This window comes from Ixodes scapularis, unplaced genomic scaffold (genome assembly GCF_016920785.2).
Source record: "Ixodes scapularis isolate PalLabHiFi unplaced genomic scaffold, ASM1692078v2 PGA_scaffold1__304_contigs__length_218370807, whole genome shotgun sequence".
NCBI classification, from domain to species: domain Eukaryota; kingdom Metazoa; phylum Arthropoda; class Arachnida; order Ixodida; family Ixodidae; genus Ixodes; species Ixodes scapularis.
This window is the reverse complement of record NW_024609846.1, coordinates 90695867-90711826: the sequence shown is the minus strand read 5'-3', so window position 1 is coordinate 90711826 and position 15960 is coordinate 90695867.

Genomic DNA, 15960 nt, shown 5'->3' with positions numbered 1-15960 from the left:
CGCTTTGTCACGATGTGACCAAGCTTTTTCGACACATATTTGAAACGGGAGGAGCTAAGCGCCAGTTGCTAGCGAGCATTTGCTCGTCAACAACTGTCGAATCACCTTTGGATAGAAACGTCGGTATCGGCAAGCTCAATGTAGCTAAACAAGTGTGCTACGCATTGTCGCGATGTGACCAAGCTTTTTCGACACATATTTGAAACGGGAGGAGCTAAGCGCCAGTTGCTAGCGAGCATTTGCTCGTCAACAACTGTCGAATCACCTTTGGATAGAAACGTCGGTATCGGCAAGCTCAATGTAGCTTAAACAAGTGCGCTACGCTTTGTCGCGATGTGACCAAGCTTTTTCGACACATATTTGAAACGGGAGGAGCTAAGCGCCAGTTGCTAGCGAGCATTTGCTCGTCAACAACTGTCGAATCACCTTTGGATAGAAACGTCGGTATCGGCAAGCTCAATGTAGCTTAAACAAGTGCGCTACGCTTTGTCGTGATGTGACCAAGCTTTTTCGACACATATTTGAAACGGGAGGAGCTAAGCGCCAGTTGCTAGCGAGCATTTGCTCGTCAACAACTGTCGAATCACCTTTGGATAGAAACGTCGGTATCGGCAAGCTCAATGTAGCTAAACAAGTGCGCTACGCTTTCTCGCGATGTGACCAAGCTTTTTCGACACATATTTGAAACGGGAGGAGCTAAGCGCCAGTTGCTAGCGAGCATTTGCTCGTCAACAACTGTCGAATCACCTTTGGATAGAAACGTCGGTATCGGCAAGCTCAATGTAGCTAAACAAGTGCGCTACGCTTTGTCGCGATGTGACCAAGCTTTTTCGACACATATTTGAAACGGGAGGAGCTAAGCGCCAGTTGCTAGCGAGCATTTGCTCGTCAACAACTGTCGAATCACCTTTGGATAGAAACGTCGGTATCGGCAAGCTCAATGTAGCTTAAACAAGTGTGCTACGCATTGTCGCGATGTGACCAAGCTTTTTCGACACATATTTGAAACGGGAGGAGCTAAGCGCCAGTTGCTAGCGAGCATTTGCTCGTCAACAACTGTCGAATCACCTTTGGATAGAAACGTCGGTATCGGCAAGCTCAATCTAGCTTAAACAAGTGCGCTACGCTTTGTCGCGATGTGACCAAGCTTTTTCGACACATATTTGAAACGGGAGGAGCTAAGCGCCAGTTGCTAGCGAGCATTTGCTCGTCAACAACTGTCGAATCACCTTTGGATAGAAACGTTGGTATCGGCAAGCTCAATCTAGCTTAAACAAGTGCGCTACGCTTTGTCGCGATGTGACCAAGCTTTTTCGACACATATTTGAAACGGGAGGAGCTAAGCGCCAGTTGCTAGCGAGCATTTGCTCGTCAACAACTGTCGAATCACCTTTGGATAGAAACGTCGGTATCGGCAAGCTCAATGTAGCTAAACAAGTGTGCTACGCATTGTCGCGATGTGACCAAGCTTTTTCGACACATATTTGAAACGGGAGGAGCTAAGCGCCAGTTGCTAGCGAGCATTTGCTCGTCAACAACTGTCGAATCACCTTTGGATAGAAACGTCGGTATCGGCAAGCTCAATGTAGCTTAAACAAGTGCGCTACGCTTTGTCGCGATGTGACCAAGCTTTTTCGACACATATTTGAAACGGGAGGAGCTAAGCGCCAGTTGCTAGCGAGCATTTGCTCGTCAACAACTGTCGAATCACCTTTGGATAGAAACGTCGGTATCGGCAAGCTCAATGTAGCTTAAACAAGTGCGCTACGCTTTGTCGCGATGTGACCAAGCTTTTTCGACACATATTTGAAACGGGAGGAGCTAAGCGCCAGTTGCTAGCGAGCATTTGCTCGTCAACAACTGTCGAATCACCTTTGGATAGAAACGTCGGTATCGGCAAGCTCAATGTAGCTAAACAAGTGTGCTACGCATTGTCGCGATGTGACCAAGCTTTTTCGACACATATTTGAAACGGGAGGAGCTAAGCGCCAGTTGCTAGCGAGCATTTGCTCGTCAACAACTGTCGAATCACCTTTGGATAGAAACGTCGGTATCGGCAAGCTCAATGTAGCTTAAACAAGTGCGCTACGCTTTGTCGCGATGTGACCAAGCTTTTTCGACACATATTTGAAACGGGAGGACCTAAGCGCCAGTTGCTAGCGAGCATTTGCTCGTCAACAACTGTCGAATCACCTTTGGATAGAAACGTCGGTATCGGCAAGCTCAATGTAGCTTAAACAAGTGCGCTACGCTTTGTCGCGATGTGACCAAGCTTTTTCGACACATATTTGAAACGGGAGGAGCTAAGCGCCAGTTGCTAGCGAGCATTTGCTCGTCAACAACTGTCGAATCACCTTTGGATAGAAACGTCGGTATCGGCAAGCTCAATGTAGCTTAAACAAGTGCGCTACGCTTTGTCGCGATGTGACCAAGCTTTTTCGACACATATTTGAAACGGGAGGAGCTAAGCGCCAGTTGCTAGCGAGCATTTGCTCGTCAACAACTGTCGAATCACCTTTGGATAGAAACGTCGGTATCGGCAAGCTCAATGTAGCTAAACAAGTGTGCTACGCATTGTCGCGATGTGACCAAGCTTTTTCGACACATATTTGAAACGGGAGGAGCTAAGCGCCAGTTGCTAGCGAGCATTTGCTCGTCAACAACTGTCGAATCACCTTTGGATAGAAACGTCGGTATCGGCAAGCTCAATGTAGCTTAAACAAGTGCGCTACGCTTTGTCGCGATGTGACCAAGCTTTTTCGACACATATTTGAAACGGGAGGAGCTAAGCGCCAGTTGCTAGCGAGCATTTGCTCGTCAACAACTGTCGAATCACCTTTGGATAGAAACGTCGGTATCGGCAAGCTCAATGTAGCTTAAACAAGTGTGCTACGCTTTGTCGCGATGTGACCAAGCTTTTTCGACACATATTTGAAACGGGAGGAGCTAAGCGCCAGTTGCTAGCGAGCATTTGCTCGTCAACAACTGTCGAATCACCTTTGGATAGAAACGTCGGTATCGGCAAGCTCAATGTAGCTAAACAAGTGCGCTACGCTTTGTCGCGATGTGACCAAGCTTTTTCGACACATATTTGAAACGGGAGGAGCTAAGCGCCAGTTGCTAGCGAGCATTTGCTTGTCAACAACTGTCGAATCACCTTTGGATAGAAACGTCGGTATCGGCAAGCTCAATGTAGCTAAACAAGTGCGCTACGCTTTGTCGCGATGTGACCAAGCTTTTTCGACACATATTTGAAACGGGAGGAGCTAAGCGATAGTTGCTAGCGAGCATTTGCTCGTCAACAACTGTCGAATCACCTTTGGATAGAAACGTCGGTATCGGCAAGCTCAATGTAGCTTAAACAAGTGTGCTACGCATTGTCGCGATGTGACCAAGCTTTTTCGACACATATTTGAAACGGGAGGAGCTAAGCGCCAGTTGCTAGCGAGCATTTGCTCGTCAACAACTGTCGAATCACCTTTGGATAGAAACGTCGGTATCGGCAAGCTCAATCTAGCTTAAACAAGTGCGCTACGCTTTGTCGCGATGTGACCAAGCTTTTTCGACACATATTTGAAACGGGAGGAGCTAAGCGCCAGTTGCTAGCGAGCATTTGCTCGTCAACAACTGTCGAATCACCTTTGGATAGAAACGTCGGTATCGGCAAGCTCAATGTAGCTAAACAAGTGTGCTACGCATTGTCGCGATGTGACCAAGCTTTTTCGACACATATTTGAAACGGGAGGAGCTAAGCGCCAGTTGCTAGCGAGCATTTGCTCGTCAACAACTGTCGAATCACCTTTGGATAGAAACGTCGGTATCGGCAAGCTCAATGTAGCTTAAACAAGTGCGCTACGCATTGTCGCGATGTGACCGAGCTTTTTCGACACATATTTTAAACGGGAGGAGCTAAGCGCCAGTTGCTAGCGAGCATTTGCTCGTCAACAACTGTCGAATCACCTTTGGATAGAAACGTCGGTATCGGCAAGCTCAATCTAGCTTAAACAAGTGCGCTACGCTTTGTCGCAATGTGACCAAGCTTTTTCGACACATATTTGAAACGGGAGGAGCTAAGCGCCAGTTGCTAGCGAGCATTTGCTCGTCAACAACTGTCGAATCACCTTTGGATAGAAACGTCGGTATCGGCAAGCTCAATGTAGCTAAACAAGTGCGCTACGCTTTGTCGCGATGTGACCAAGCTTTTTCGACACATATTTGAAACGGGAGGAGCTAAGCGCCAGTTGCTAGCGAGCATTTGCTCGTCAACAACTGTCGAATCACCTTTGGATAGAAACGTCGGTATCGGCAAGCTCAATGTAGCTTAAACAAATGTGCTACGCATTGTCGCGATGTGACCAAGCTTTTTCGACACATATTTGAAACGGGAGGAGCTAAGCGCCAGTTGCTAGCGAGCATTTGCTCGTCAACAACTGTCGAATCACCTTTGGATAGAAACGTCGGTATCGGCAAGCTCAATCTAGCTTAAACAAGTGCGCTACGCTTTGTCGCGATGTGACCAAGCTTTTTCGACACATATTTGAAACGGGAGGAGCTAAGTGCCAGTTGCTAGCGAGCATTTGCTCGTCAACAACTGTCGAATCACCTTTGGATAGAAACGTCGGTATCGGCAAGCTCAATGTAGCTAAACAAGTGTGCTACGCATTGTCGCGATGTGACCAAGCTTTTTCGACACATATTTGAAACGGGAGGAGCTAAGCGCCAGTTGCTAGCGAGCATTTGCTCGTCAACAACTGTCGAATCACCTTTGGATAGAAACGTCGGTATCGGCAAGCTCAATGTAGCTTAAACAAGTGCGCTACGCTTTGTCGCGATGTGACCAAGCTTTTTCGACACATATTTGAAACGGGAGGAGCTAAGCGCCAGTTGTTAGCGAGCATTTGCTCGTCAACAACTGTCGAATCATCTTTGGATAGAAACGTCGGTATAGGCAAGCTCAATGTAGCTTAAACAAGTGCGCTACGCTTTGTCGCGATGTGACCAAGCTTTTTCGACACATATTTGAAACGGGAGGAGCTAAGCGCCAGTTGCTAGCGAGCATTTGCTCGTCAACAACTGTCGAATCACCTTTGGATAGAAACGTCCGTATCGGCAAGCTCAATGTAGCTAAACAAGTGCGCTACGCTTTGTCGCGATGTGACCAAGCTTTTTCGACACATATTTGAAACGGGAGGAGCTAAGCGCCAGTTGCTAGCGAGCATTTGCTCGTCAACAACTGTCGAATCACCTTTGGATAGAAACGTCGGTATCGGCAAGCTCAATGTAGCTAAACAAGTGCGCTACGCTTTGTCGCGATGTGACCAAGCTTTTTCGACACATATTTGAAACGGGAGGAGCTAAGCGCCAGTTGCTAGCGAGCATTTGCTCGTCAACAACTGTCGAATCACCTTTGGATAGAAACGTCGGTATCGGCAAGCTCAATGTAGCTTAAACAAGTGTGCTACGCATTGTCGCGATGTGACCAAGCTTTTTCGACACATATTTGAAACGGGAGGAGCTAAGCGCCAGTTGCTAGCGAGCATTTGCTCGTCAACAACTGTCGAATCACCTTTGGATAGAAACGTCGGTATCGGCAAGCTCAATCTAGCTTAAGCAAGTGCGCTACGCTTTGTCGCGATGTGACCAAGCTTTTTCGACACATATTTGAAACGGGAGGAGCTAAGCGCCAGTTGCTAGCGAGCATTTGCTCGTCAACAACTGTCGAATCACCTTTGGATAGAAACGTCGGTATCGGCAAGCTCAATGTAGCTAAACAAGTGCGCTACGCTTTGTCGCGATGTGACCAAGCTTTTTCGACACATATTTGAAACGGGAGGAGCTAAGCGCCAGTTGCTAGCGAGCATTTGCTCGTCAACAACTGTCGAATCACCTTTGGATAGAAACGTCGGTATCGGCAAGCTCAATGTAGCTTAAACAAGTGTGCTACGCATTGTCGCGATGTGACCAAGCTTTTTCGACACATATTTGAAACGGGAGGAGCTAAGCGCCAGTTGCTAGCGAGCATTTGCTCGTCAACAACTGTCGAATCACCTTTGGATAGAAACGTCGGTATCGGCAAACTCAATCTAGCTTAAACAAGTGCGCTACGCTTTGTCACGATGTGACCAAGCTTTTTCGACACATATTTGAAACGGGAGGAGCTAAGCGCCAGTTGCTAGCGAGCATTTGCTCGTCAACAACTGTCGAATCACCTTTGGATAGAAACGTCGGTATCGGCAAGCTCAATGTAGCTAAACAAGTGTGCTACGCATTGTCGCGATGTGACCAAGCTTTTTCGACACATATTTGAAACGGGAGGAGCTAAGCGCCAGTTGCTAGCGAGCATTTGCTCGTCAACAACTGTCGAATCACCTTTGGATAGAAACGTCGGTATCGGCAAGCTCAATGTAGCTTAAACAAGTGCGCTACGCTTTGTCGCGATGTGACCAAGCTTTTTCGACACATATTTGAAACGGGAGGAGCTAAGCGCCAGTTGCTAGCGAGCATTTGCTCGTCAACAACTGTCGAATCACCTTTGGATAGAAACGTCGGTATCGGCAAGCTCAATGTAGCTTAAACAAGTGCGCTACGCTTTGTCGCGATGTGACCAAGCTTTTTCGACACATATTTGAAACGGGAGGAGCTAAGCGCCAGTTGCTAGCGAGCATTTGCTCGTCAACAACTGTCGAATCACCTTTGGATAGAAACGTCGGTATCGGCAAGCTCAATGTAGCTAAACAAGTGCGCTACGCTTTCTCGCGATGTGACCAAGCTTTTTCGACACATATTTGAAACGGGAGGAGCTAAGCGCCAGTTGCTAGCGAGCATTTGCTCGTCAAGAACTGTCGAATCACCTTTGGATAGAAACGTCGGTATCGGCAAGCTCAATCTAGCTTAAACAAGTGCGCTACGCTTTGTCGCGATGTGACCAAGCTTTTTCGACACATATTTGAAACGGGAGGAGCTAAGCGCCAGTTGCTAGCGAGCATTTGCTCGTCAACAACTGTCGAATCACCTTTGGATAGAAACGTCGGTATCGGCAAGCTCAATGTAGCTTAAACAAGTGCGCTACGCATTACCGCGATGTGACCAAGCTTTTTCGACACATATTTGAAACGGGAGGAGCTAAGCGCCAGTTGCTAGCGAGCATTTGCTCGTCAACAACTGTCGAATCACCTTTGGATAGAAAAGTCGGTATCGGCAAGCTCAATGTAGCTTAAACAAGTGCGCTACGCATTGTCGCGATGTGACCAAGCTTTTTCGACACATATTTGAAACGGGAGGAGCTAAGCGCCAGTTGCTAGCGAGCATTTGCTCGTCAACAACTGTCGAATCACCTTGTGATAGAAACGTCGGTATCGGCAAGCTCAATGTAGCTTAAACAAGTGCGCTACGCATTGTCGCGATGAGACCAAGCTTTTTCGACACATATTTGAAACGGGAGGAGCTAAGCGCCAGTTGCTAGCGAGCATTTGCTCGTCAACAACTGTCGAATCACCTTGTGATAGAAACGTCGGTATCGGCAAGCTCAATGTAGCTAAACAAGTGTGCTACGCATTGTCGCGATGTGACCAAGCTTTTTCGACACATATTTGAAACGGGAGGAGCTAAGCGCCAGTTGCTAGCGAGCATTTGCTCGTCAACAACTGTCGAATCACCTTGTGATAGAAACGTCGGTATCGGCAAGCTCAATGTAGCTTAAACAAGTGCGCTACGCATTGTCGCGATGTGACCAAGCTTTTTCGACACATATTTGAAACGGGAGGAGCTAAGCGCCAGTTGCTAGCGAGCATTTGCTCGTCAACAACTGTCGAATCACCTTGTGATAGAAACGTCGGTATCGGCAAGCTCAATGTAGCTAAACAAGTGCGCTACGCATTGCCGCGATGTGACCAAGCTTTTTGGACACATATTTGAAACGGGAGGAGCTAAGCGCCAGTTGCTAGCGAGCATTTGCTCGTCAACAACTGTCGAATCACCTTGTGATAGAAACGTCGGTATCGGCAAGCTCAATGTAGCTAAACAAGTGTGCTACGCATTGTCGCGATGTGACCAAGCTTTTTCGACACATATTTGAAACGGGAGGAGCTAAGCGCCAGTTGCTAGCGAGCATTTGCTCGTCAACAACTGTCGAATCACCTTGTGATAGAAACGTCGGTATCGGCAAGCTCAATGTAGCTAAACAAGTGCGCTACGCATTGTCGCGATGTGACCAAGCTTTTTCGACACATATTTGAAACGGGAGGAGCTAAGCGCCAGTTGCTAGCGAGCATTTGCTCGTCAACAACTGTCGAATCACCTTGTGATAGAAACGTCGGTATCGGCAAGCTCAATGTAGCTAAACAAGTGTGCTACGCATTGTCGCGATGTGACCAAGCTTTTTCGACACATATTTGAAACGGGAGGAGCTAAGCGCCAGTTGCTAGCGAGCATTTGCTCGTCAACAACTGTCGAATCACCTTGTGATAGAAACGTCGGTATCGGCAAGCTCAATGTAGCTTAAACAAGTGCGCTACGCATTGTCGCGATGTGACCAAGCTTTTTCGACACATATTTGAAACGGGAGGAGCTAAGCGCCAGTTGCTAGCGAGCATTTGCTCGTCAACAACTGTCGAATCACCTTGTGATAGAAACGTCGGTATCGGCAAGCTCAATGTAGCTAAACAAGTGCGCTACGCATTGTCGCGATGTGACCAAGCTTTTTCGACACATATTTGAAACGGGAGGAGCTAAGCGCCAGTTCTTAGCGAGCATTTGCTCGTCAACAACTGTCGAATCACCTTTGGATAGAAACGTCGGTATCGGCAAGCTCAATGTAGCTTAAACAAGTGCGCTACGCATTATCGCGATGTGACCAAGCTTTTTCGACACATATTTGAAACGGGAGGAGCTAAGCGCCAGTTGCTAGCGAGCATTTGCTCGTCAACAACTGTCGAATCACCTTGTGATAGAAACGTCGGTATCGGCAAGCTCAATGTAGCTAAACAAGTGTGCTACGCATTGTCGCGATGTGACCAAGCTTTTTCGACACATATTTGAAACGGGAGGAGCTAAGCGCCAGTTGCTAGCGAGCATTTGCTCGTCAACAACTGTCGAATCACCTTGTGATAGAAACGTCGGTATCGGCAAGCTCAATGTAGCTTAAACAAGTGCGCTACGCATTGTCGCGATGTGACCAAGCTTTTTCGACACATATTTGAAACGGGAGGAGCTAAGCGCCAGTTGCTAGCGAGCATTTGCTCGTCAACAACTGTCGAATCACCTTGTGATAGAAACGTCGGTATCGGCAAGCTCAATGTAGCTAAACAAGTGTGCTACGCATTGTCGCGATGTGACCAAGCTTTTTCGACACATATTTGAAACGGGAGGAGCTAAGCGCCAGTTGCTAGCGAGCATTTGCTCGTCAACAACTGTCGAATCACCTTGTGATAGAAACGTCGGTATCGGCAAGCTCAATGTAGCTTAAACAAGTGCGCTACGCATTGTCGCGATGTGACCAAGCTTTTTCGACACATATTTGAAACGGGAGGAGCTAAGCGCCAGTTGCTAGCGAGCATTTGCTCGTCAACAACTGTCGAATCACCTTGTGATAGAAACGTCGGTATCGGCAAGCTCAATGTAGCTAAACAAGTGCGCTACGCATTGTCGCGATGTGACCAAGCTTTTTCGACACATATTTGAAACGGGAGGAGCTAAGCGCCAGTTGCTAGCGAGCATTTGCTCGTCAACAACTGTCGAATCACCTTGTGATAGAAACGTCGGTATCGGCAAGCTCAATGTAGCTAAACAAGTGCGCTACGCATTGTCGCGATGTGACCAAGCTTTTTCGACACATATTTGAAACGGGAGGAGCTAAGCGCCAGTTGCTAGCGAGCATTTGCTCGTCAACAACTGTCGAATCACCTTGTGATAGAAACGTCGGTATCGGCAAGCTCAATGTAGCTAAACAAGTGCGCTACGCATTGTCGCGATGTGACCAAGCTTTTTCGACACATATTTGAAACGGGAGGAGCTAAGCGCCAGTTGCTAGCGAGCATTTGCTCGTCAACAACTGTCGAATCACCTTGTGATAGAAACGTCGGTATCGGCAAGCTCAATGTAGCTTAAACAAGTGCGCTACGCATTGTCGCGATGTGACCAAGCTTTTTCGACACATATTTGAAACGGGAGGAGCTAAGCGCCAGCTGCTAGCGAGCATTTGCTCGTCAACAACTGTCGAATCACCTTGTGATAGAAACGTCGGTATCGGCAAGCTCAATGTAGCTAAACAAGTGCGCTACGCATTGTCGCGATGTGACCAAGCTTTTTCGACACATATTTGAAACGGGAGGAGCTAAGCGCCAGTTGCTAACGAGCATTTGCTCGTCAACAACTGTCGAATCACCTTGTGATAGAAACGTCGGTATCGGCAAGCTCAATGTAGCTAAACAAGTGCGCTACGCATTGTCGCGATGTGACCAAGCTTTTTCGACACATATTTGAAACGGGAGGAGCTAAGCGCCAGTTGCTAACGAGCATTTGCTCGTCAACAACTGTCGAATCACCTTGTGATAGAAACGTCGGTATCGGCAAGCTCAATGTAGCTAAACAAGTGTGCTACGCATTGTCGCGATGTGACCAAGCTTTTTCGACACATATTTGAAACGGGAGGAGCTAAGCGCCAGTTGCTAGCGAGCATTTGCTCGTCAACAACTGTCGAATCACCTTGTGATAGAAACGTCGGTATCGGCAAGCTCAATGTAGCTAAACAAGTGCGCTACGCATTGTCGCGATGTGACCAAGCTTTTTCGACACATATTTGAAACGGGAGGAGCTAAGCGCCAGTTGCTAGCGAGCATTTGCTCGTCAACAACTGTCGAATCACCTTGTGATAGAAACGTCGGTATCGGCAAGCTCAATGTAGCCTAAACAAGTGCGCTACGCATTGTCGCGATGTGACCAAGCTTTTTCGACACATATTTGAAACGGGAGGAGCTAAGCGCCAGTTGCTAGCGAGCATTTGCTCGTCAACAACTGTCGAATCACCTTGTGATAGAAACGTCGGTATCGGCAAGCTCAATGTAGCTAAACAAGTGCGCTACGCATTGTCGCGATGTGACCAAGCTTTTTCGACACATATTTGAAACGGGAGGAGCTAAGCGCCAGTTGCTAGCGAGCATTTGCTCGTCAACAACTGTCGAATCACCTTGTGATAGAAACGTCGGTATCGGCAAGCTCAATGTAGCTTAAACAAGTGCGCTACGCATTGTCGCGATGTGACCAAGCTTTTTCGACACATATTTGAAACGGGAGGAGCTAAGCGCCAGCTGCTAGCGAGCATTTGCTCGTCAACAACTGTCGAATCACCTTGTGATAGAAACGTCGGTATCGGCAAGCTCAATGTAGCTAAACAAGTGCGCTACGCATTGTCGCGATGTGACCAAGCTTTTTCGACACATATTTGAAACGGGAGGAGCTAAGCGCCAGTTGCTAGCGAGCATTTGCTCGTCAACAACTGTCGAATCACCTTGTGATAGAAACGTCGGTATCGGCAAGCTCAATGTAGCTTAAACAAGTGCGCTACGCATTGTCGCGATGTGACCAAGCTTTTTCGACACATATTTGAAACGGGAGGAGCTAAGCGCCAGTTGCTAGCGAGCATTTGCTCGTCAACAACTGTCGAATCACCTTGTGATAGAAACGTCGGTATCGGCAAGCTCAATGTAGCTAAACAAGTGCGCTACGCATTGTCGCGATGTGACCAAGCTTTTTCGACACATATTTGAAACGGGAGGAGCTAAGCGCCAGTTGCTAGCGAGCATTTGCTCGTCAACAACTGTCGAATCACCTTGTGATAGAAACGTCGGTATCGGCAAGCTCAATGTAGCTTAAACAAGTGCGCTACGCATTGTCGCGATGTGACCAAGCTTTTTCGACACATATTTGAAACGGGAGGAGCTAAGCGCCAGCTGCTAGCGAGCATTTGCTCGTCAACAACTGTCGAATCACCTTGTGATAGAAACGTCGGTATCGGCAAGCTCAATGTAGCTAAACAAGTGCGCTACGCATTGTCGCGATGTGACCAAGCTTTTTCGACACATATTTGAAACGGGAGGAGCTAAGCGCCAGTTGCTAACGAGCATTTGCTCGTCAACAACTGTCGAATCACCTTGTGATAGAAACGTCGGTATCGGCAAGCTCAATGTAGCTAAACAAGTGCGCTACGCATTGTCGCGATGTGACCAAGCTTTTTCGACACATATTTGAAACGGGAGGAGCTAAGCGCCAGTTGCTAACGAGCATTTGCTCGTCAACAACTGTCGAATCACCTTGTGATAGAAACGTCGGTATCGGCAAGCTCAATGTAGCTAAACAAGTGTGCTACGCATTGTCGCGATGTGACCAAGCTTTTTCGACACATATTTGAAACGGGAGGAGCTAAGCGCCAGTTGCTAGCGAGCATTTGCTCGTCAACAACTGTCGAATCACCTTGTGATAGAAACGTCGGTATCGGCAAGCTCAATGTAGCTAAACAAGTGCGCTACGCATTGTCGCGATGTGACCAAGCTTTTTCGACACATATTTGAAACGGGAGGAGCTAAGCGCCAGTTGCTAGCGAGCATTTGCTCGTCAACAACTGTCGAATCACCTTGTGATAGAAACGTCGGTATCGGCAAGCTCAATGTAGCCTAAACAAGTGCGCTACGCATTGTCGCGATGTGACCAAGCTTTTTCGACACATATTTGAAACGGGAGGAGCTAAGCGCCAGTTGCTAGCGAGCATTTGCTCGTCAACAACTGTCGAATCACCTTGTGATAGAAACGTCGGTATCGGCAAGCTCAATGTAGCTAAACAAGTGCGCTACGCATTGTCGCGATGTGACCAAGCTTTTTCGACACATATTTGAAACGGGAGGAGCTAAGCGCCAGTTGCTAGCGAGCATTTGCTCGTCAACAACTGTCGAATCACCTTGTGATAGAAACGTCGGTATCGGCAAGCTCAATGTAGCTAAACAAGTGTGCTACGCATTGTCGCGATGTGACCAAGCTTTTTCGACAAATATTTGAAACGGGAGGAGCTAAGCGCCAGTTGCTAGCGAGCATTTGCTCGTCAACAACTGTCGAATCACCTTTGGATAGAAACGTCGGTATCGGCAAGACAAGTGTGCGGCGCTTTGCAACACAACTGTGCGCGCGCGCACAGCAAAGAAGACAGCATTTCATTTACTCCGGTGAATATAAAACTTTTTTCTACAGCAGCCTCCACAGATCCGAGAAAACAAGAATCAGAGAGGAATTGTGAATAGCCCTCATGCATGCCGCCCAAGCTGTAATGTGAAGCTCCAGGCTTGTTCTTAAACATTTTGAAGATTTTTTGTTTATTTTTTTTAAGATAAAAAGCAAATTTGAGGCGCTGTAATTCATTAGAAAGGTCCCTCACAAAAACGTCATACAAGTTTCTTTAATAAATAATCCGTTTTAATCGGCCTAGATGCGAACTAACATAACCACTACGTGCTCTGACATAACACGTCGTGTGCTCGCATCCTACCAGATCCGTCACAGGAGAGTGCCTATGAGGTGGCGCCACCGAAACATCTCGTCGCCAATTCGGTGGGCAAGTGTACTAAAAGGCGTCTTTGGCGCATCGAAACGCGAAAAGGGGCACGCCAATCAAAGGGCAACATAAAAGACGCGTGGAGAACGCGAGATGACGAAGCAGAAAAGCTCGCGCCGTCATTGGTTAAGGTCGGGGGTAAACAAACGTACGAGGTGCGCAAAGTGCAGACGAACTTGCACGCCGTAGAGACATTTCGAAGAAGGAGCGCGTGGCCGGTGCCATTTGGAGTGCGTATGGCGCTTGCTTTGGTCGCTTTCCGAAGCGACGAAGACGCACGTGCTGGGCTGTGAAGATCGCACGCTGAAATGTGATTTTGTAGACATTGGAAAAGTCTATAGACGATTGAAAGTGCGGCGACAGGCTGCCGCCATGTCTCTGCTCGGGCGAACTAGGGCAAACGAGTCCATGCAAATGCAAGCGTGTCAAAGCTATGCTCACGCGCACGCTTCAAGTGCTTGCCCTCAAAGGGCACCAACGCGGCGCCATGCTTGCAATGGAGCATAAATAGGTAGTATAGACTAGTATAGACCGATCTCACTATACTTTGTATCACCTTAGCATGGACTATTGTTAGCCGCGCTAGCCAAAAGCCCCAGCTATGACGAAAATAATCCCTGGAGAAGGAGAACAAGAGAGACAAAGGACAAACATAAATCTCCAAACACAGCTAGGTTACTGGTGAGCGACCGAAAAATCCGCCTGGTCCGGGTATCGAACCCGGGACCTCTCCGAAAAAATCCGCCTGGTCCGGGTATCGAACCCGGGACCTCTCCTAGAGGTCCTGGGTTCGATACCCGGACCAGGCGGATTTTTTCGGTCGCTCACCAGTAACCTATAGCTGTGTTTGGAGATTTATGTTTGTCCTTTGTCCCTCTTGTTTCCCTTCTCCAGGGATTATTTTCGTCATTCTTGTCTAGCTCGCTTGCACCTTTGCATTTAATTGCATTATAATTATAGCCCCAGCTAGTTGCTTTGGATGAAGCCTCGGCGGCTGCACGAGCGCTCGTGCAGCGAGTGCTCCCGTCAAGGCAGTCGAAGCCAGCCGCTCGCGCTTGCACAGCCTTCGCAGTTAGTCCGTGCTAAGGTGAGATGAAGTATAAGCGTTTCACGCATGCGTGACTCCGCCATAACTGTAGTTCACAGGGGGCAGGCGGCAGTGCACGAGACAGTCCGTGCCTTCTCGTGCTCTCCTCGTGCCGACCCGCAGCAGAGTTATCGCGCGTGCGGAAAAAGTAGTTCCCACGATGCATGCCGGCAGCGGTGGCATAACGAAACTGGCTGGTGAGATCAGTCTCTTTCCGAAATCTAGTCTGGCCACTTTGATCACTATTATAACCTAAAAAATGGCATATATGTTCCGTACTAATGGCGGCCTTCTTCTTACTAATGAAAGAAGAACTTGAAGATGCTGCTAAGCTCATGGTTCGAGGCCTGTATACATTTTAGAAGTTAGCAAGATGCGAAACAGGAATTGAATGCAAGAGCTGCGTGAGCGTTCATTTCTAACTCGGGTCCAGACACTATGATTGTAGCACACAATCGGTATCAAAGCCCCTTGATGTATAGAGCTTTATCAAGGCGTCTATGTAGGTTGGCTTTGCGTTCTGCCACTGGTTGCATCTTTTTCGCCATCAACACTGAGAGATTGGGAAAGAACTTACAGTTAAGAGCACATTCTCATGTGTCGTTCACTTGCGAAAGTGACCGTGCCCGATATACAGGGTGTCACAAAAGAAAATGTACACGGTCTTTTTTACCGCAAAAATAAACTACACTGTTAGCAAAAATAACACGTCCAGACGTGTAAACCGTTGTCCCATAGCGGACACGTCGAAACGTGTTCGTTTTACACGAGGCCATCTGTGTTTTTCGTCTACACATGAGGTGCTGTGTAAACTTAACGCGCTACACCGTGTCTGCCTTCCGCAAAACCGTTTCGAGCGTGTTCCTTATGAAACATGGCGGCCAGCGGCCGAGAACAGGCGAGAGACGAGCCCAGCGAGCCGCGCGCCTTTCAGCCGAATTGAAAGCACACAGGGCGCGTTAGTTCTCGTTCGATGTCTTTTATACACAGTAAAGTCAAAAGTCTCCAAGCGGCGGACGTAGCTACTTGCAAAGGTACGTACGTGCGCTGTCGGCGGTCGGCGGCGTCGGTAACTTCAACAAGCCGCTAGACAAAAAAAAAAACAAAAAACGAATGCCCAACTCACATGGATAAATAACTTGAGCAAACTATTTAGAATCGGGCGGTAACTTGCGCCACCTATCGAGATTTCTAGCAGCCTGTTTTTAAAGAAAAGACGAGTCTGTTAACATTGCGAACGACCACGACTACACAGCAACCCTACATACAACGCAGGCAA